Raw genomic sequence first — 21,914 nt, forward strand, 5'->3', positions numbered from 1 at the left:
TTGGGAGGCTGAGGCAGGCGGATCACGAGGTTGGGAGTTCGAGACCAGCCTTGCGAATATGGTGAAACCCCATCTGTACTAAAAATACAAAAATTAGCCGGGTGTGGTGGTGCTTGCCTATAATCCCAGCTACTCGGGAGGCTGAGGCAGGAGAATTGCTTGAATCCAGGAGGCGGAGGTTTCCATGAGTGGAGATCATGCCACTGTACTCCAGTCTGGGCGACAGAGCAAGACTGTGCCTCGGTGGGGGAAGAAAAAAAGAAAGGAAAGGGTTGTGTAAAATCTTGCTTCATTGCTTTTAAGTTGGGTACTTACTGAGTTACTGCATTAGATTTGTGCATCGTGCTAGTTGTACTAATGATTGATTTCATTCTCCATTTATGGAACACCAACAGTGTTCCTGGTAGTATGCTGACCACTTGAGATAAAAAGATAAACAGGAGTTGGTCCTTGCCACTTAGAGCTCACAGTCTACTACTGGGAGAGTGTGGGAAGGTGTGATAAGAGCTGTAGTGATCTTGCCACATAATTTGCATTTGTATCTTAAAGCCAGTGGGGAGCCATGGAAATACTTTAAGCAGGATAGTGACATGATTCAATGATTCATTTGTATTTTATTTTTTCTTTTGCGATGGAGCCTTGCTGTGTCACCCAGGCTCCCAGGCTGGAGTGCAGTGACAGGATCTCAGCTTACTGCAAACTCTGCCTCCCGAGTTCAAGTGATTCTCCTGTCTCAGCCTCCCGAGTATCTGGGATTACAGGCATGCGCTACCACACCTAGCTAATTTTTGTATTTTTGGTAGAGATGAGGATTCACCATGTTGGCCAGGCTGATCTTGAACTCCTGATGTCAGGTGATCCATCCACCTTGGCCTCCCAAAGTGTTGGGATTACAGGCATGAGTCACTGTTACCAGCCCACTTTTTCTATTTTTTTGAGACAGAGTCTTGTTCTGTTGCCCAGGCTTGAATGCAGTGGCACGATCATAGCTCATTGTAACCTCAGACTCCTGGGCTCAGTGATCCTCTTGCCTCATCCACTCAAGTAGTAAGGTCTACAGGTGTGCACCACCATACAGTACAAATTTTTTTTTTTTTGAGACAGGGTCTCCCTCTGTATCCCAGGCTGGGGTGCAGTGGTGTGATCATGGCTCACGGCAGCCTGACCCTCCTGGGGTCACGTGATCCTTTCACTTCAGTCTCCCAAGGTGCTGCGATTACAGGCGTGAGCCACCGTATTTGGCCCCATTTGTATTTCTGAAAGATCACTAGTGGTAGTGAGGATACCAGTGAGTTGGAGGGAGTGAGACTAGAGACAATAACAGTTTAGATAACAGAATTTTTTGAGCCCCTGCTAAGTGCCAGGCACAGATCTAGGTGCTGGGAACTTAGGGGAGAATGAGTAAGACAGTCTATTCTCGGGGAGCTTCCGTTCTAGTGGTGGTGTGCTGGTGGAGAAGCAGACTATATACATACCACAAGTGATATTTTTTCAGATGGTGATAAGTAATTTGAAGAAAATAAATAGAGTTACGGGAGTTAGAAAGGTTGGGCATTGGGATGGGTACTGACCTATTGGGGTGGGCAGTGAAGACCTCTCTGAGGAGGTGACATTTGAGCTGAGGCAGCTCAAAGAAGATCTGGGCAACAGTGGTTGTGATGGGTAGAACATCAAGTGCAGGGACCTGAGATGTGAACGGACTTGGCACAGTGTTTAAGCACCATAAAGACGGTCAGGGTGGCTGGAGCATAGTGGAGCCTGGAGGAGCAAGTAATACTCAGATGAGGATGGAGCACCTTCTAGGCCATGGAAAGGAATCCGGATTCATTCCAATGGAGTGAGAAGCATTGCGATTAAATCAGGTGTTGGCAAACTGCGGCCCATGGGGTCAAATCTGGCCTGGTACCTATTTTTATGAATAAACCATATTGGAACACAGTGTCACCCGTGGATGTACATATTGTCCATGGCTGTTTTTAATGTTACAAGAGCAGATTTGAGTAGTTTCAACAGAGCACATATGGCCCAGAAGCCTAAAATATTTACTATCTGGTTTGTATAGAAAAAGTGTACTGACCCCTGAATTAAATGATCTAATTTAAATTTTGAGGAGGTATGGTTTAGGGAATGAATGATAAGAGACATGGCTCACGCCTGTAATGCTAACACTTTGGGAGGGTGAGGTGGGTGGATCATGAGGTCAGCAGTTCGAGACCAGCCTGGCCACCATGGTGAAATCCCATCTTTACTAAAAATACAAAAATCAGCCGGGTGTGGTGCTGCGTAGCTGTAATCCCAGCTACTTGGGAGGCTGGGGCAGGAGAATTGCTTGAATCTGGGAGGCGGAAGTTGCAATGAGCTGAGATGGCGCTGCTGTACTCCAGTCAGGGTAACAGAGCAACACTCCATCTCAGGAAAAAAAAAAAAAGAAAAAAGAAAAAAAAGTAATTGTTGAGCCACCAGAAAACAAAGATCACACTGTTTTTATTCTGTTTAAAAACAGAATAAATGCTTTATACTCATTAAATATTGTTGAATGAGTGATGAGATGCTGAATAGTGGGTGGCAGTGAATATGAAAGGGAAGTGAGGTTTTGAGAGATATTTAGGAGATAAAATATCAGGACAGCTTATTGTTGACACGATGAATAGAAATAGGAGTAGGGCAGAAGGAGGACTGTAGGATGCCCTTCAAGTTTCTGGTTCAGGTATCTTGGTGCATGGCAGTACCATTAATTGAGACAGGGAAAGTGGAGATACAGAGAACATACGTTGCCAGGGAGAAGGAATTCGTCTTTGGACACACGATGCTCAGGACATCCAGGTAGAGATGTCTAAAAAGTAGTTGGAAAGACAGAGCTTAGCGGCATGATATCCAGACTCATGGTAACCAGAATTCCAGAGTCATAAGCTAGTATGGGCTCTCCTAAAAAGCGTTTATGATGAGGAGGGCAGGGATAGGTCTCATATGGCATTCATTTCCAATACATTTTGGCTCTAGAGAGGAGGCAAAGATAAACTAGCTGTATGGACAGTTTGCATCAGTCAGTCAGGTCATCTCGTGACCATGGAATATTTTTTCTGCAGAAGCTGATGGTCTCAAATGAAGGCTTGCCTTACCTGTTCCTCTGGCTGTCAACCTCTTTCTCTTAGTTGGGGTGACTGGGGCAGACATGGAGGCTTCTTCCCTCCTAGACTCCCTGCTAACATTGGAACATTTGTGGCCTTTTAACTCTGTAGGTGATTCAAATTTGCATTTATCTTTTTATTTTATTTTATTTATTTTTTTTGAGATGGAGTCTCGCTCTGTCACCCAGACTGGAGTGCAGCGTTGTGATCTCAGCTCATCACAAGCTCCACCTCCCAGGTTCATGCCATTCTCCTGCCTCAGCCTCCTGAGTAGCTGGGACTATAGGCACCCGCCACCACGCCCGGCTAATTTTTTGTATTTTTAGTAGAGACGGGGTTTCACTGTGTTAGCCAGGATAGTCGTGATCCGCCCGCCTCGGCCTCCCAAAGTGCTGGGATTACAGGTGACAGCCACCATGCCTGGCCTATCTTTTTAAAAGACAAGGTCTCATCCTGTTTTCTGGGCTGGAGTCGAGTGGCAGAATTGTAGCTCACTGCAGCCTCAACCCTCTAGGCTCAAGTGATCCTCCCACCTCAGCCTCCCAAGTAAGTGTGGGATCACAAGTATATGCCACCAAGCCCAGCTAATTTTTTATTTTTTTTTGTAGAGACAGTGTCTCCCCCATGTTTTCCAGGCTGGTCTCGAACTCCTGGACTCAAGTGATCTTCTTACCTTGGCTTTCCAAAGTGCTGGGATTGCCAAATATGGTGGCTCACGCCTATAATCCCAGCACTTTGGGAGTCCAAGGCAGGTGGATCACCTGAGCTCAGAGTTCGACACCAGCCTGGGCAACATGGTGAAACCCTGTCTCTACTAAAAATACAAAAAATTAGCCGGGCGTATCAGCATGTGCCTGCAGTCCCAGCTACTCAGGAGATTGAGGCAGGAGAATTGCTTGAACCTGGAGGCGGAGGTTGCAGTGAACTGGGATTACACCACTGCACTCCAGCCTGGGTGACAGAATGAGACTCCGACTCAAAAAAAAAAAAAGAAAAAACAAAGTGCTGGGATTACAGGCGTGAGCCAACATGTTTGCATTTATCTAGTTGAAGCTACGAGGAGGTAGGAGGGCCTAGTTGTCCTTGGTGTTTTGACATCAGGTCTAGACAGTGGATTAATTTTATTAAATATTGCTAAATATTAATAAATTTATTAAATCCATTAAATATTGTTAAATATTAATGCATTTATTAAATTTATTAAATATTAAGTATTATTAAATTTATTAAGTATTATGGGTTCTTTTACACCACAAAGCTAGATAAACCCTTTACTGGCCCTGAATAATGGCTTCCCATTTCTTTTTTCCTTTTTTCTTTTTGTCTGGGGAAGGGGGACCACAGAAGTACTTAATAAAATAGCACTTGTGGCCAGGTGCGGTGGCTCACGCCTATAATCCCAGCACTTTGGGAGGCTGAGGTGGGCGGATCACCTGAGGTCAGGAGTTTTGAGATCAGCATGGCCAACATGGTGAAACCCCATCTCTACTAAAAATACAAAAAATTAGCCAGGCGTTGTGGCGGGTCCTATAGTTCCAACTACTTGGGAGGCTGAGACAGGAGAATTGCTTGAACCGGGAGGTGGAGGTTGCGTTGAGCCGAGATCATGCCATTGCACTCAACCTGCGTGACAGAGTGAGACTCTGTCTCAAAAATTAAAAAAAAAAAGCACTCGTGCTTGAATGTGGTCTTAAAATAGTTGCAATCCAGGCCAGGCACAGGGGCTCATGCTTGTAATTCCAGTGCTTTCGGAGGCCGAGGCAGGCAGATCACTTGAGGTTAGGAGTTTGAGACTAGCCTGGCCAACATGGTGAAACCCCGTCTCTACAAAAAATACAAAAATTAGCTAGGCATGGTGGCAGGTGGCTGTAATACTGGGGAGGCTGTGGCAGGAGAATCGCTTAAGCCCGGGAGGCGGAGGTTGCAGTGAGCCGAGATTGCACCACTGCATTCCAGCCTGGGTGACAGAGTGAGACTCTATCTCAACAAAGAAACAAACAAACACCTATAGTTGTAATCCTAGACCTAGATGCATATCTACCCTCTTTCAATTATGAAAAGCCAAGGATGAAATCAAACTGTAAAGAGAGCAGGGAAGGAGGACCACTATCTTGCTCTTTCACTCCCCTTATATATTTTTTAGCGTATTCTCACACCTCTGCTGTTTGTACATTTTTTATGTGTTTTAAAGATATTTTAACCCAGTCTTGCATTTAAATGTTCAAATTTCCTTCCTTCCTTCCTTCCTTCCTTCCTTTCTTTCTTTCTTTTCTTTTCTTTTCTTTTTCTTTCTTTTTCTTTCTTCTTTCTTTCTTCCCTGTGTGGCCCAGGCTGGAGTACACTCGGCTTGCTGCAGACTCCCTGCGTCCGGCTCCCGTGATTCTCTTGCCCTGGCCACCGGGCTGCCTGGGATTGCCGGCGCGCGCCACCACCCTGGTTTTTCTCCTTTGGCTGGAGGCGCGGTTTCGCCATGTCGGCCAGGCTGGTCTCCAGCTCCTGACCTCAAGTGGTCTGCCCGCCTCGGCTTCCCGAGGTGCTGGGACTGCAGACGGAGTCTCGCTCACTCAGTGCTTGGTGTTGCCTGGGCTGGAGTGCGGTGGCGTGGTCTTGGCTCGCTGCAGCCTCCGCCTCCCAGCCGCCTGCCTTGCCCTCCCAGGGTGCTGGGATTGCAGCCTCTGCCTGGCCGCCGCCCCATTGCAGCCTCTGCCTGGCCGCCGCCCAGTCTGGGAGGTGAGGAGCGCCTCTGCCCAGCCGCCACCACGTCTAGGAAGTGAGGAACGTCTCTGCCTGGCCGCCCATCGTCTGGGATGTGAGAAGCGACTCTGCCCCGCCGCTCCTCATCTGGGATGTGAGGAGCGACTCTGCCGGCAGCCCGTCCGGGAAGTGAGGAGCGCCTCTGCCCGGCCGCCCCGTCTGGGAAGTGAGGAGCGCCTCTGCCCGCCGCCCTCGTCCGGGATGTGAGGAGCACCTCTGCCCGCCGCCCATCGTCCGGATGTGAGGAGCACCTCTGCCCGGCCACCCATCGTCTGGGAAGTGAGGAGCGCCTCTGCCTGGCCACCCATCGTCTGGGAAGTGAGGAGCGCCTCTGCTCGCCGCCCATCATCTGGGATGTGAGGAGCGCCTCTGCCCGCGCCCGCCGCCCATCGTCTGGGATGTGAGGAACACCTCTGCCCAGCCACCCATCGTCTGGGATGTGAGAAGCGCCTCTGCTCGCCGCCCATCGTCTGGGATGTGAGGAGCACCTCTGCCCGGCCACCCATCGTCTGGGAAGTGAGGAGCGCCTCTGCTCGCCGCCCATCCTCTGGGATGTGAGGAGCACCTCTGCCCGGCCACCCATCGTCTGGGAAGTGAGGAGCGCCTCTGCTCGCCGCCCATCCTCTGGGATGTGAGGAGCGCCTCTGCCCGCCGCCATCGTCTGGGATGTGAGGAGCGCCTCTGCCCGCCCCCATCGTCTGGGATGTGAGAAGCGCCTCTGCCCGGCCGCCCATCGTCTGGGATGTGAGAAGCGCCTCTGCCAGGCCGCCCCGCCTGGGAAGTGAGGAGCGCCTCTGCCCGGCCGCCATCGTCTGGGATGTGAGAAGCGCCTCTGCCAGGCCGCCCGCCTGGGAAGTGAGGAGCGCCTCTGCCAGGCCGCCCGCCTGGGAGTGAGGAGGCCCTGCCGGGCCGCCTGGGAGTGAGGAGCGCCTCTGCCGGCCACCCATCGTCTGGGAAGTGAGGAGCGCCTCTGCCTGGCCGCCATCGTCTGGGAAGTGAGGAGCGCCTCTGCTCGCCGCCCATCATCTGGGATGTGAGGAGCGCCTCTGCCTGCGCCCATCGTCTGGGATGTGAGGAGCGCCTCTGCCTGGCCGCCCCGTCTGGGATGTGAGGAGCGCCTCTGCCGGCCGCCTGTCTGGGAAGTGAGGGCGCTCTGCCGGCGCCCGTCTGGGAAGTGAGGAGCGCCTCTGCCCGGCCACCCCGTCTGGGAAGAAGTGAGGAGCGCCTCTGCCGGCCGCCCATCGTCTGGGATATGAGGAGCGCCTCTGCTGGCCGCCCGTCTGGGATGTGAGGAGCGCCTCTGCCCAGCGGCCACGTCTGGGAAATGAGGAGCGCCTCTGCCGGGCCACCCATCGTCTGGGATGTGAGGAGCGCCTCTGCCCGGCCACCCCGTCTGGGAAGTGAGGAGCGCCTCTGCCCGGCCGCCACCCCGTCTAGGAAGTGAGGAGCGCCTCTGCCCGGCCGCCCCGTCTGGGAAGTGAGGAGCGCCTCTGCCCGGCCCCCCGTCTGGAAGTGAGAGTGCCTCTGCCCGGCCGCCCCGACTGGGAAGTGAGGAGCGCCTCTGCCCGGCCACCCATCGTCTGGGATGTGAGAAGCGCCTCTGCCCGGCCGCCCCGTCTGGGAAGTGAGGAGCACCTCTGCCTGGCCGCCCCGTCTGGGATGTGGGGAGTGCCTCTGCCTGGCCGCCCCGTCTGGGAGGTCTACCACAGAGGCTAGAAGCAATGTGGGGGCTGGACGTGGTGGCTCACACCTGTAGTCCCGGCACTCTGGGGTGCCGAGGTGGGTTGATCACTTGAGGCTAGGAGTTGGAGACCAGCCTGGCCAACATGGCGAAACATATGAAAAATACAACAGACAAACCAACCAACCAACCAACCCAGCAACAACAAAACAGGTCTACCCTGGAGTCATACTCTAATTTTTTCTATTTTCCTCCCTTTCTGATCCTTTATCCCACTTTCTTTTTCTTCCTCTTCCTTCTCCTTCTTCGTCAAATAGAGGATTGAGTTATTATCATTGATCCATACAAAGTCCCTCTCTCATTTATTTTCTTTAATTCCCACCCCCCATTTCTATTCCCCGTCTTCCCATGTGCAACCTTCCTAATATGTTTCATATACATCTTTTTGTTTGTATGTACTTTTAGAAAATGTTTATTGTTTTGTGTGCAAAAAAAAAAAAAAATTAATGTTCAAATTTTAGGGGCCCACGTGTTTTATCAGTTTTTCTTTGTTTTTTGTTTTTGTTTTTGTTTTTTTTTGAGACGGAGTCTCGCCTTGTTTCCCAGGCCGAAGTGCAGTGGCACGATCTCAGCTCTCTGCAACCTGTGCCGCCCGGATTTCAGCCATTCTTCTGCCTCAGCCTACTGGGTAGCTGGGATTACAGGCCCGCACCACCATGCGTGTCTAATTTTGTATTTCTTTCTTTCTTTTTTTTTTTTGAGACGGAGTCTGGCTCTGTCACCCAGGCTGGAGTGCAGTGGCACTACCTCAGCTCACTGCAAGCTCCGCCTCCTGGGTTCACGCCATTCTCCTGCCTCAGCCTCCCGAGTAGCTGGGACTACAGGTCCCTGTCACCATGTCTGGCTAATTTTTTTGTATTTTTAATAGAGACAGAGTTTCACCGTGTTAGCTAGGATGGTCTTGATCTTCTGACCTCGTGATCCCTCCCCCTCAGCCTTCCAAAGTGCTGGGATTACAGGCATTGGCCACCATGCCTGGCCCTAATTTTGTATTTCTAGTACAGACTGGGTTTCATTATGTTGCCCAGGCTGGTCTGGATCTCCTGACCTCGTGATCTGCCTGCCTCGGCCTCCCAAAGTGCTGGGATTACAGGCGTGAACCACTATGTCTGGCCCAGTTTTCCTTTTCTAAGGAAACAGTTGAGTAATAGCTTTGCTTCTCCTTTAACCTAAATTATTCCTTTCACGAGGTTAGTGACTTCTGACAGGCAGAGGTAGGTAGTCTGAAGCCTGATTACCTGGTCCCAAAGTGGAGGAAATGGAGCCCTGACCCAAACAAATAGGTAGTAAAGGTAAATTAAAAATATGAAGTTATTTTGAAAGGCATATGTTGAGATGTTTAATATTATTTCCAGCCCTGTCTGGTGCACCGTGTAGAACTCCTTAATAATATGTCACTCTTAATAGTTCCTTGTATATCCGTCCAGTGTTTATGTAAATAAAAGCAAATATGAATATACGTTCTTTTACCCCCTCATACTCTTTTACACAAAAGATAGCTCATATAACCTGTTCCGTACTGTTTTGCTCTTAACAGTATGTCTTGGGGATCTTTCCTTGTTGGTACAGAGAAAGCTGTCTCATTCTTAAGTCAGAGCTGCATAGTATTCCATTGTGTGAATGGCTTCTTTCTGCTTTATGGAATCAGTTCCTTATACATGTGCACTTGAGTTGTTTCCAGTATTTGCTCTTACAAGCAATACTTCAGTAAGCAAAGGCAGTTCTTTTTTTTTTGAGACAGAGTCTTGCTCTGTCGCCCATGCTGGAGTGCAGTGGCACGATCTTGGCTTACTGCAACCTCTGCCTTCTGGGTTCAAGCAATTTTCCCACCTCAGCCTCCTGAGTAGCTGGGATTACAGGCGTGCACCAGCATGCCTGGCTAATTTTCGTATTTTTAGCAGAGATAAGGTTTCGCCATGTTGGTCAGGATGGTCTTGAACTTCTGACCTCAGGTGATCCACCCTCCTTGGCCTCCCAAAATGCTGGGGATTACAGGCCTGAGCCATTGTGCCCAGTCAAAGGCAGCTTTTTTATTTTTATTTTTTTTTTTGAGACAAAGTTTGGCTCTTGCTGCCCAGGCTGGAGTGCAGTGGCGTGATCTCGGCTCACCGCAGCCTCTGCCTCCTGGGTTCAAGTGATTCTCCTGCCTCGGCAGGAGATGTGATGTGATGTGATGGCTGGGATTACAGTCATGTGCCATCACACCCGGCTAATTTTTTGTATTTTTAATAGAGACAGGGTTTCACCGTGTTAGCCAGGATAGTCTCGATCTCCTGACCTGAGGTGATCCGCCCGCCTTGGTCTCCCAAACTATTGGGATTATAGGTGTGAGCCACCGCGCCCAGCCAAAGGCAGCTTTTTAAAGGGTTGCACAGCACTGCATATGCTTCTTAAAATGAGATTATTATTCTTCATTCTTAGAATGCCAGTTGGTTTTATTGGTTGATAAATTCCCAGTTACTCATACTCACAAGCACAACATTGATGATGAGTCTGACATCTTTTCGTAACTTAAGAATCATTAGTATGACTGCCCCATGGAGGCATACTGCTCTCTGTCAGGTTTATTTCAATAATAAAACCTTTGGAAATTTTAATAATGAAACCTACTTAAGGCCGTTTGCTCAGGATATCTGAATCACTGATCACTGCAATTACTCCCATGGCAGCTGTAGAGCAATTTAACAGGATAATAGTGAATAAGATAAATTACACTTCAGATTCTTTTTTTTTTTTTTTTTGAGACGGAGTCTCGCTCTGTCGCCCAGGCTGGAGTGCAGTGGCGCGATCTCGGCTCACTGCAGGCTCCGCCCCCCGGGGTTCACGCCATTCTCCTGCCTCAGCCTCCCGAGTAGCTGGGACTACAGGCGCCCGCCACCACGCCCGGCTAATTTTCTGTATTTTTAGTAGAGACGGGGTTTCACCGTGGTCTCGATCTCCTGACCTCGTGATCTGCCCGCCTCGGCCTCCCAAAGTGCTGGGATTACAAGCGTGAGCCACTGCGCCTGGCACACTTCAGATTCTTAATGGATTGATGTGCAAAAGTATGTAAGGGAAGATGGGGGTGGGAGAGGAGTGCCTTTCAAATTTCTGCATACAGTAATAAAATAGGGAACTGGGCCATTGTAGCCATTACTACTAGGGATTAGTCATCTAGTAACAACCTCTGGGGCTCAGTGATGAGTAGAACATCCTGTTTATTATAGACAACAAATTGGGTTCATTCTCTTGTTTGTGTGTCTCTGTGGAGGGGTTGGAAATTCCAGGTGATTTGCTAATTGTCTGATTTAGAATACTCCCTTTTCTACTAAATAATTAGTATCTTTGGTATAAAATAGGGAGGCAGACCAGTTTTACAAATAGCTGCTGGCCTGGAGAATAACAGTTTCTGCCAGGTGAGTGGTTAAAAAAGGCTGCCTGGAAAAATAACTGTGGGATGGTGTTTCTTATTTTCAAGGCTAACATAAGTTCTTCCTGTGTGTTGGGGATAGAGGAGGGGATGGGTCGGTTAAGAAGTGAGTACTATGCTTGCTTTGAGTGTCCCTCAATTTGTGTTTAGGAAAGAAGAGTGAGTATGTGGTTATATGGGTAGGGGGTGGGCCCAGGGAAGGGGCCCAAGGAAGGAAATTCAGGAGACTTCACTGTAGTTCTACCCTTAGGGATATCCTTGGCACCTGGTCACATTATGGATGCCTCACCATCTGCTGGATATTAATTTTTTTTTTCTTTTGAGATGGAGTTTCACTCTTGTTGCCCGGGCTGGGGTGAAATGGTGCAATCTTGGCTCACTGCAACCTCCACCTCCTGGGTTCAAAGGATTCTCCTGCCTCAGCCTTCCGAGTAGCTGGAATTACAGGCATGCGCCACCACACCTGACTAATTTTGTATTTTTACTAGACACGGGCTTTCTCCATGTTGGTCAGGCTGTTCTCAAACTCCCGACCTCAGGTGACCTGCCCGCCTTGGCCTCCCAAAGTGCTAAGATTACAGGCGTGAGCCACCTCGCCCAGCCAATCACAATTTTAAAAAACCACCATAGCCTAGTTAATGATGCTTATTAGCTCATCGCCACTAATCATTGTGCACACTCACTTCCTATATCAGAGGCTCTAAACTGCCCAATTTTTTTTTTTTTTTTTTTTTTTAGATGGAGTCTTGTTCTGTCACCCACGCTGGAGTACAATGGCACAATCTTGGCTCACTGCAACATCTGCCTTCTGAGTTCAAGGGATTCTCATGCCTCAGCCTCCCAAGCAGCTGGGATTGCAGGCATCCACCATCACACCCAGCTAATTTTTGTATTTTTTAGTAGAGACGGGGTTTTACCATATTGACCAGGCTGGTCTCAAACTCGTGACCTCAAGTAATCTGCCCGCCTCTGCCTCCCAAAGTGCTGAGATTACAGGCGTGAGCCACCACGCCCAATCTAAACTGCCCAATTTTAAGGGAACAATTGTGAAAACACTTGCTTAAAAAGGAAATGAAGGAGTTGCTGTGACTGTGGTTAGCTGTGTGAAGACCCTAGAAAACCTATGTAAACTCCTGGGGGCTCACAGTCTTACTGCCTGGTCAAGAACCTTAGAAAATTTAGATGTACGTGTTAGGAGACCAGGTCTGAAAGCTCCCAGGGTTGTATAAACTTCTATATTAAGTTCCATGATGCCCGATGGGTAGTCCCACATTTAGACACGCTATTGCTATTGCTGCTTCCTTCTTTATCATGAAAAGAGCAGAAGATGCAGCTAATACATGAAGCAGGAAGACAAAGGGGAGACACTGAACTTGTCACCTACCTTTGGGTGCCCCTCATGCTTCGTGTTTCCCATTGAGCCTCATTTATCAGTGACACAGGGAATGGTCCCTTTGCTCTCCACTTTCCTTGTGGCTGCCTGGAGATAGGGGAGGCAGATTGTGTCACTTGCCAACGTTATGTTGCTGTGGATTCGTTGGAGGGACAGGAACAGGAAATTTTCCTGGTGGTGTATGTGTCACTGGGGCTCACAGGGGTACTTTTTAATCTTCTCACTGGCCTCTGATTCTGTGACCCTGGTTATTACATGTTCAGAAAGTGTCCGCTTATTTGAAAGTGATACTCTTATTTTCTATTTAAACATTGCCAAAGACCATCACACTTTTTTTTTTAATTGAAACATTTTGGTATTTTTTATTTTTTTGGAAATAGTTTTGCTCTTTCATATGAACATGAAGGGACTCATTGTCCTTCCCCTGCAGTATGTCTTTAATTTAATAACGTATCAACGAAGGGTCATGTCTGAATGGACTATATAAGTTCAGGACCTAAAAAAGGAAGGTCCCAGAAACCAGGCTTTGGTTTATTTCTACTACTACACTTGCTATTGAAACCAAGCAGACAACTTCATTTCTCTTGGTTTCAGCTTTCTCATGTGTCAGGATGGGAGAGGAAGGGAGGCGTTGGGATAAGTGTCATTCCACTGTCTGTACTTCAAATCTGGCTAACACACGTGTGGCAAATACTTAGATTTGTTGACAGTGGTTTCCTGGAGTGCTGTCTTGAACAATTCTCAGCAGGCTCAGCAAGAAAGTGTGTTTGAGTTGATTGGGTGTATCTGTCATGGAGAAGGAAGTAACGAATTGGGAGTGCTAGCAGCATTCCCAGGGCATTCCTGTTTATCATCTCAGTATCTGGTTCTGATGTTTCCTGTCCCTTATCAGGAATCCTGACTACTCTGCGTCTGATGACTGGAACTTACTGAGTGCTGCTTAGTTGCATCATAGACACTACCTGTCTTTGAACAGCTACCCTGCCTCTTAATGAGAATGCAGAGGCTGCCAGGGGCCACTGCTGTATGGAATGGACTTCGGTCATTTCTGCTTAGAGCACAGAGGTCATTTTGACTAATAACATAACTCTCCTTTTGATTGAAAGTGTTAAAATGTTCCTCCTAAAAGTACTTATTTTTTAGGCTTGTTCTTCAGATTTGCCCAATATCCTAAGCAAAATGCCTTCAATATGAAGTGGATATTGCTTGATTGTAGGGAACTTGTCCATAATGTACTTGAGAATGCACATACAAATAAAAGAATGTCTGTGTCAAATTTTATCTTCCACAAATTATGTTCTCTTGCACTTTCAGCTCAAGCTCTTGGACTCACCGAGGCAGTAAAAGTACCATGTCCTTCCTGTGTTTGAATCAAACTCCAATTTCCTGTATGTAGAAGGCTTGCCAGACAGGATTCCCTTCCGAAGCCCTACCTGGTTTGGAATTCCATGACTTGAAAGGATCCTTCATGGGAGCAATAAAATCAAGTTTGTTGTTAAAAAGTAAATTCTAGGCGGGGCGTGGTGGCTCACATCTGTAATCCCAGCACTTTAGGAGGCTGAGGTGGGCAGATCACCTGAGGTCAGGAGTCCGAGACCAGCCTGGCAAACATGGCGAAACCCCATATCTACTAAAAATACAAAGAACTAGCTGGGCGTGGTGGCAGGTGCCTGGAAACCCAGCTACTCGGGAGGCTGAAGCAGGAGAATCGCTTGAACCTGGGAGGCAGAGGCTGCAGTGAGCCGAGATTACACCACTGCACTCCAGCCTGGGTGACAGAGCGAGACTCTGCCTCAACAACAACAACAACAATAAAAAAGTAAGTTCTATTTGCCACTGTAGTCATTTCTGGAATTAAAACAATAAAATGACATTTCTACTAAAATGTTTTTCTAGCTAGAGGTGACAAGTGTGGCTGTAAGTCCTTGATGGAAAGCCTGGCTCTGAGCTGCAGTCCTGGCACTCTCCATTGACCCCGCATCCCATACTCAGTCGTCTTCATCAGTGCAAGAATAGTGACCACTGCCTGCCTCCACGATGTTCAGACACACTGTGGTGGCTTGCACTATGCCTAAGTACTTGAATGAAGTTTAATCTGCTGGGTTTTATTTGCCCTCTTATTCCTGGGTGAGTCTTGTTAGCGACTAAATATTGACGAGTGTTTCTTTCCTTTTTTTTTTTTTTTTTTTTTTGAGACAAAGTTTCACTCTTGTTGCCCCGGCTGGAGTGCAATGGCGCGATCTTGACTCAGTGCAACCTCCGCCTCCCAGATTCAAGTGATTCTCCTGCCTCAGCCTCCCGAGTAGCTGGGATTACAGGCATGCGCCACCACGCCCTGCTAGTTTTTGTATTTTTTGTAGAGGCGCGGTTTTACCAAGTTGGTCGGGCTGGTCTCAAACTTCTGACCTCAGGTGACCCACCCGCCTCAGCCTCCCAAAGTGTTGGGACTACAGGTGTGAGTCACTGTGCCCGGCCTGATGATTTTTTTTATTATATCTGTGTTTCTGCAGAATTTTAGTGGCTGAAGAAAGTACACTAGTGTTAATTTTCTTTTTCATGAAAGAAGTAATTTATTCTTCATACAATTACTTGCCAGTCATGGGAAGGAAAAGTCAAGATTTTCATCCACAATGATAGGAATTATTGTGACATTACAGAATGACTCTGTGAACACCTTTAGGAAAAAACCCTGGTCATATCACAACCATTTTACTTGCTGTGAGACCACCATTGTAGTGGCTACTGTAACATTTCTTGGTTTTCTAGACCTGAACTAGTTATTTTCTACTTGCCTCCTGGAATGGCTAATAAAATAAACACTAAAGGTAGAAGATTACCTGTACTTCATATTATATTTCACTGCATTAAGACATTCTTTATCAGCATTCCTTAAATCACACAGAATCATTGGCCACTATCTTTGTGGAACTTGCAGTTAGTTTCTTGGCTTTTGAAGGTGTTTTATTTAATGGACCTCTTTTTCTTTAAAAAAACATTTTATTGGAAGTGTCACATTTGCAATCCCACTTCATTCATGTTTCCCTGGCTTTGTTGAGCCCCCTGTGGAGGATTACGCTACAAGTTTAATTCTGCAGCTTTCTTTTTTTTTTTTCCTTGAGACAGAGTCTCACTCTGTCGACCAGGCTGGAGTGCAGTGGCGCAATGTCGGCTTACTGCAACCTCCGCCTCCCGGGTTCAAGCAATTCTCCTGCATCAGTCTCCTGAGTAGCTGGGGCTACAGGTGTGTGCCACCATGCCCAGTCAATTTTTTGTGTTTTTTTTGTTTGTTTGTTTGTTTGTTTTTTTTAGTAGAGACGAGGTTTCACCATTTTCGCCAGGCTGGTCTCAAAACTCCTGACCTTGTTATCCACCCGCCTCGGCCTCCCAAAGTGCTGGGATTACAGGCATGAGCCACCGCGCCCAGCCGCAGGTTTCTTTGAAAAGAGCCAAACTGAATGAATTTTAATACTCTGCTCTTATAAAGCATCTCCTTCTGTATTTTTTTCCTACAATAGACTAAAGTAATTCTGTGCTTATTTTACAGCTTTGCAGTCCCCAAAAAGACCATGAAGCCCTGAGAGTAATGAAAAACTTCCTGACATTGAGGTTACTGTGGAAGGTAAGGGCCAGTCCTTGGCATGTTTCTGTTGATTCTCCAGTTTAATAGTTATGTCAATTCACTAGCTATGTGTTTATACAGATGAAGGTAACCAAACTAGTTGTACATATGAACAGCTGCCTTTGATAAAGCTAAATTTCTGAATGTTTTTAATTGAAATTTTGAAAATAACAAAAAATAAATAACATGGATCACATCATAAACTGCACTCAAGAAAATCCCTAAAATGTTTTTCCTCTATTATAACAAATAAGGATGCAGAGGGTCATGTGGAATGTTTCTTCATCTTTTGTCCTCTTTGTTTTTTCTATTCTTTTAAGGAAAGAAAGTTGAGGGGTAGTTTAAACAGCAGTGCCTGGAATGAAAGTATTTCCTACAACACCCTCTAATGTACTTCCTTCTCTCCATTCCCACGGGATCTGCAGGGTCTCATCTTTTCATGTTCACAGTATTGAAATACCTCATACAATACCAAAAACAGTTTCCAACCAACCCTCAAATATGGGTATTTCTTCCATCTCCTCATAAATGCAAAAGAAAATAACTGTGTTAGGATCATTCTTTTTTTTTTTTTTTTTTTTTGGAGATGGAAGTCTCGCTCTGTCCCCCAGGCTGGAGTGCAGTGGCGAATCTCAGCTCGCTGCAGCCTCTGCCTCCCAGGTTCAAGCAATTCTCCTGCCTCAGCCTCCTTAGTAGCTGGGACTACAGGTGCACGCTGCCACGTCCAGCTAATTTTTTGTATTTTAGTAGAGATGGGAATTCACCATGTTGCCCAAGCTGGTCTCGAACTCCTGAGGGCAATCTGCCACCTCGGCCTCCCAAAGTGCTAGGATTACAGGCATGAGCCACCGCACCTGGCCTAGGATCATTCTTTATGTCCTAGGTGTCAATTTTTTAAATAAAGAGTTTACAGTACTGGTGTTTAGTGGTGCAGTAATTTCCATTTAATCATCTGGCATACTCAGAGGATACCAGATGACTAAGAGTATGCCTCACAGAGAGTATACCAGATGACTAAATGGGGACGAGAGCAAGTATTTAAATGCTTCATTCATTGATCCTGTTAAAGGAAAGCTTACTTAATAACATAAACTCTTGGTTATGAATTAGGTGTTTCTCCTATGAAAGCTTGTAGGCATCTTTTAGCAACTTAATACCAGATTATTTCTGTTCAGAAATGCCAAGAATTAAAAATACATTCAAACCTTTACTTTTCTCCTTTTGGAAAAGATCAGAGGATCAGAGATCTCTCCTCTACACGAGGTGCCATCCTTTGCTGAAGGAGCTCCTTGTAAAGTGCATGAGGTGTTCCTTTTGGTAAAAAGACACATGGCACGACCACAGAGACCTGAGCCTGAACCTATAAAGATTTGAACAGGGTGAAAATGGCACTATGTAAAACATGTGTCACCATGCCTGGCCTCTGCTAGTCCTATGTTCTCTAGAGTTCTTTTTTTGATATTCAATCTGTCATTATGCTGTTGCCCTGTCATAATTAGTATTTTTTTTATTTTAAATTTGACACTTTACACATTTGAGTGGTTTATGTCTCCTGTTTGGACTCTGACAAATACAGAATTGATGCTAGGCAGGGTCCCGGGAGATAGACCCACACAAATGGGATTTGAGCATAGGTTTGGTTATCCAAGGGGCAGCGCTGAGTTCCTTGCCAATGGGAAATGGGATGCTGGTGATTTCCAGGAATTGACCTCATAATGACTCAAGCTACCACTTACTGTTGATTGTGATGAAATGCCAGCTGAGGCACATGCTGTGGGAGCTAAGTGGCTGCTGCACTTGACCACTATGAAGACTGGTGTGGGAAGAATCCTTTTGGATGCACTTTAGCAGGGGCCCCTAATCCCTGGGTCACAGGCCTGTACTGGGCCACACAGCAGGAGGTGAGTAGAGGGTGGGCGAGCCAAGCTTCATCTGTATTTACTGCCACTCCCCACATTACCACCTGATCTCTGCCTCCTGTCAGATCAGCAGCAACATCAGATTCTCATGTGAGCACGAACCCTATTGTGAACTGTGCATGCAAGGGATCTACCTTGCTCTGTCCTTGGGAGAATCTAATGCCTGATGATCTGTCACTGTCTCCCATCACCCCCAGATGGGACCATCTAGTTGCAGAAAAACTAGCTAAGGACTCCCACTCATTCTACATTATGGTGAGTTATATAATTATTTTGTTATATGCTACAATGAAATAATAATAAAGTACACAATAAATGTAATGTGCTTGATATATCCCAAAACTGACCTTTGCTGCCCCCAGTCTATGGAAAAACTGTCTTCCACAAAACCGGTCCCTGGTCCCTCAAAAACTGAGGACCGCTGCACTTGAGCACTTACAGAGAGAAAAACAAAAAGCTCAAGTCTTTACCTCTCAGCATAAGTCATGGTCTAAGATCCACGATAGTCCAAACAGAATTTCTTATTTCTTGTATCCACAGGGCTGATATCATTGGAAATCAAACACAAACTTCAATGTGTGGGTTGCCGAATTACAATGACAGCTGAATCAGTTGAATTCACTGTGTCACCAAGGTTCTCAAAGAGAATGTTAGGGCACCAATAAGTGAAGAATGGGATCTTTTTTTTATTTTCTTTTGAGACAGTCTCCCTGTGTTGCCCAGGCTGGAGCACAGTGGTATAATCTTGTCTCACTGCAGTCTCAACCTCCCAGGCTCAAGCTATCCTCCTGCCTCAGCCTCTGGGGGAGCTGGGACCACAGGGATGAGCCACCATGGCCGGCTGATTTTTGTGTTTTTTTTTTTTAGAGATGTGGTTTCACCACATTACTCAGCCTGGTCTCAAACTCCTGAGCTCAAGCCATCCACCCACCTTGGACTTCTCAAGTTTTGAGATTACAGGCAGGAGCCACCATGCCCGGCCATGTTCTCTTTTACACTGGTTTATTGTGAGGGCCTCCAATTGTCTTCCTGACTTCTATAGGCTTGCTCACTTCAGCCTGTTCACTGAAGCCAGAAGAATTCTCCTAAAAGGCAAATTTGGGTCAGAATAGTCCTTGATTAAAACCTGCTGGTGACTGCCCATTGCCTTTAAGACGAAGTCCAAACTAATTTGGCCACAGGGCCTGGTAAGAACTGGCCTCCGCTCACCTTCCAAGTTTTATCCTGCACCACCCCCCCATATCCCCCCTCCAGCCACACGGAATGTTAGTTTCCTTGGGGGACTTTACTGATCCTTCTTCAGGAAACCCTCTCCCTACCTCCATCATCACTCTTTCACTCTCATCTTTGCTCATCTTTAGCCTCAGCCAAGATGTCTCACCCCACTCTATGATGCAACAAGAAGCCCCTGGAGAACGTTTCGGTCCCACTCTGTACTTCTGTCATGTGCTCATCACAGTCTGGTAAGTGTTGGCCTGTGATTCCTAGATTAGTCCATTTTGCATTGCTATAAGGAAACATCTCGGGCTGGATAGTTTATAAAGAAAAACAGTTTATTTGGCTCACAGTTCTGCAGACTATACAAGTAGCATGGTGCCAGGCTGGGAGCAGTGGCCCACACCTGTAATCCCGGCACTTTGGGAGGCTGAAGCAGGAGGATTGCTTGAGCCCAGAAGTTTGAAACCAGCCTGGGAAACATAGTGAGATCTTGTCTCTAGTAAAAATAAAAAAAAATATAGCCAGGCATGATAGTGCATTGATGCATGCCTGTGGTTTCAGCTACTTGGGAGGCTAAAGTAAAAAGATCTCTTTATCCCAGGATGTGTCAGGGTTGCAGTGAGCCATAATTACACCATTGCTCTCTAGCCTGAGTGTCAGAGTGAGACCCTGTCTCAGAAAAACAAAAGCATAGTACCAGCATCCGCTGGTGAGGACCTCAGGAGGCTTCCACTCATGGCGGAAGGTGAAGGAGGAGCCAGTATGTCACTTGTTGAGAAGAGGGAGCAAGGGAGAGGGGAGGAGATGCCAGGCTCGTTAAACAATCAGCTCTCACATGAACTAGTAGAGTGAGAACTCACTCATTACCTTGGGGAGGGCACCAAGCCATTCATAAGGGATCTGCCCCCATGACCCACACACCTCCCACCAGGCACCACCTCCAACGTTAGGGATTTAATTTCAATATGAGATTTGGAGAAGACAAACATTCAAACTATATCAATTTCCTGCTACCCTGTAAGCTACGTGAGGGCAGAAACTCTTTTCTTTTTTCTTTTTTTTTTGAGACGGAGTTTCACTCTTGTTGCCCAGGCTGGAGTGCAGCGCCACAACCTCAGCTCACTGCAATCTCCGCCTCCCAGGTTCAAGCAATTCTCCTGCCTCAGCTTCCTAAGTAACTGGGATTACAGGCATGTACAACCATGCCCCACTAATTTCTATACTTTTAGTAGAGACGGGGTTAGTAAGGCTGGTCACAAACTCCTGACCTCAGATGATTCACCTGCCTCGGCTTCCCAAAGTGCTGGGATTACAGGTGTGAGCCACTGCTCCTGGCCAAGGGCAGAAACTCTGATACCTTGTTCACTGCTGTTTCCTGGGCACCTATTACAGTGCCTGGTATATAGTAGGTGCTCAATAAGTATTTGTTAGGGACTGATGTGTTGGTTCAAGCCTGTAATCCCATCGCTTTGGGAGGTGGGGGCCAGAGGATTGCTTGTGCCCAGGAGTTCAAGGCCAGCCTGGGAAACATAGTGAGATCCTGTCTCTAGAAAAAATAAGCTGGCCAGGCGTGGTGGCTCACGCCTGTATTCCCAGCACTTTGGGAGGCCAAGGTGTGCAGATCACCTGAGGTCAGGAGTTCAAGACCAGCCTGGCCAACATGGTGAAACCCCATCTCTACTGAAAATACAAAAATTAGTAGGGCATGGTGGCACACATCTGTAATCCAAGCTACTCGGGAGGCTGAGGAAAGAGAATCACTTGAACCCAGGAGGCAGAGGTTGCAGTGAGCTGAGATCATGCCACTGCACTCCATTCAGCCTGGGCAACAGAGCAAGACTCCATCTGAAAAAAAAAAAAAAAGAAGAAAAAGTAATAAACTTAGCCAGGTGTGGTGTTACATGGCTGTAATCCCAACTACTTGGGAGGCTGAGGTGGGAGGATCACTTGAGTCCAGTTGATGGAAGCTGTAGTGAGCCATAATCACCTCACTGTACCTTAGCCTGTGTGACTGCGGGGGACTCTGTCTCAAAAAAAGTAAAAGAAAAAGAAAAAAAATATTCGTTGGGGAAAAAAAGAGTGAACAAGCAAAGTTTCAGGAGAGTACTGTGAATGTGGGTCATGTCAGTAGAGTGTAGGGAGTTGGGCAGGAGCGGCTGGACTTGAAGAGCAGGTTGGTGGAGACCAGGTCATTAATCGTAAGCAGTTCGCCCTGTAGCATGTAGATCAAATATCCCACCTTGGCTGCTGGCGACTGAACTGGGCTTCCTGTTTCTGTGTTTGGTTTGACCATCACAGTGTTGAAGAACTGTTGAAGTGAATACCTTGCAGTTTGCTACAGTTTCCCCTGGTCTCCCACATTACTCCGGCCTCCTTACCTCCTGTAGGTTGCCTGACCCTCTGAGACCTGTATTTGCTATTCCTGCCGATGGGTAGGTATGAGGTGATTTAAGGAGGAAGATTTAATATATTAGTTGTAGAAAGATAAACAGACTGGGCGCAGTGGCTAAAGCCTGTAATCCCAGCACTTTGGGAGGCCAAGGTGGAAGGATTAGTTTGACCCAGGAGTTCAAGACCAGTCTGAGCCACATAGTGAGACCCCCTCTCTACAAAAAATTTAAAAATTAGCCAGGCATGGTGGCATGCACCTGTAATCCCAGCTACTCGGGAGGCTGAAGTGGGAGGATAGCTCGAGCCCAGGAGTTGAAAGCTGCAGTAAGCAGTGATCTCGCC

The 21,914-nt window shown here is 47.2% G+C and overlaps 1 long non-coding RNA gene across 2 annotated transcripts in view; it reads left to right on the forward strand.

The window, feature by feature from the left end:
* The window catches only part of LOC115830841, a 41,527-nt gene extending 22,192 nt beyond the window's left edge, over positions 1–19,335 (forward strand). Inside the window, exons 5-7 of one of the 2 annotated variants that reach the window (XR_004026339.1) lie at positions 13,740–14,244; positions 15,970–16,044; positions 17,275–17,295. This is a non-coding gene — a long non-coding RNA (uncharacterized LOC115830841). Of the gene's footprint in view, positions 1–13,739; positions 14,245–15,812; positions 16,045–17,274; positions 17,296–18,160; positions 18,219–19,324 lie in introns of those variants that run through there. The other variant, XR_004026340.1, reaches the window with a different exon arrangement.
* The last annotated feature ends 2,579 nt before the right edge of the window (positions 19,336–21,914 follow it).

Source organism: Nomascus leucogenys, chromosome 17, assembly GCF_006542625.1.
Source record: "Nomascus leucogenys isolate Asia chromosome 17, Asia_NLE_v1, whole genome shotgun sequence".
NCBI lineage: Eukaryota > Metazoa > Chordata > Mammalia > Primates > Hylobatidae > Nomascus > Nomascus leucogenys.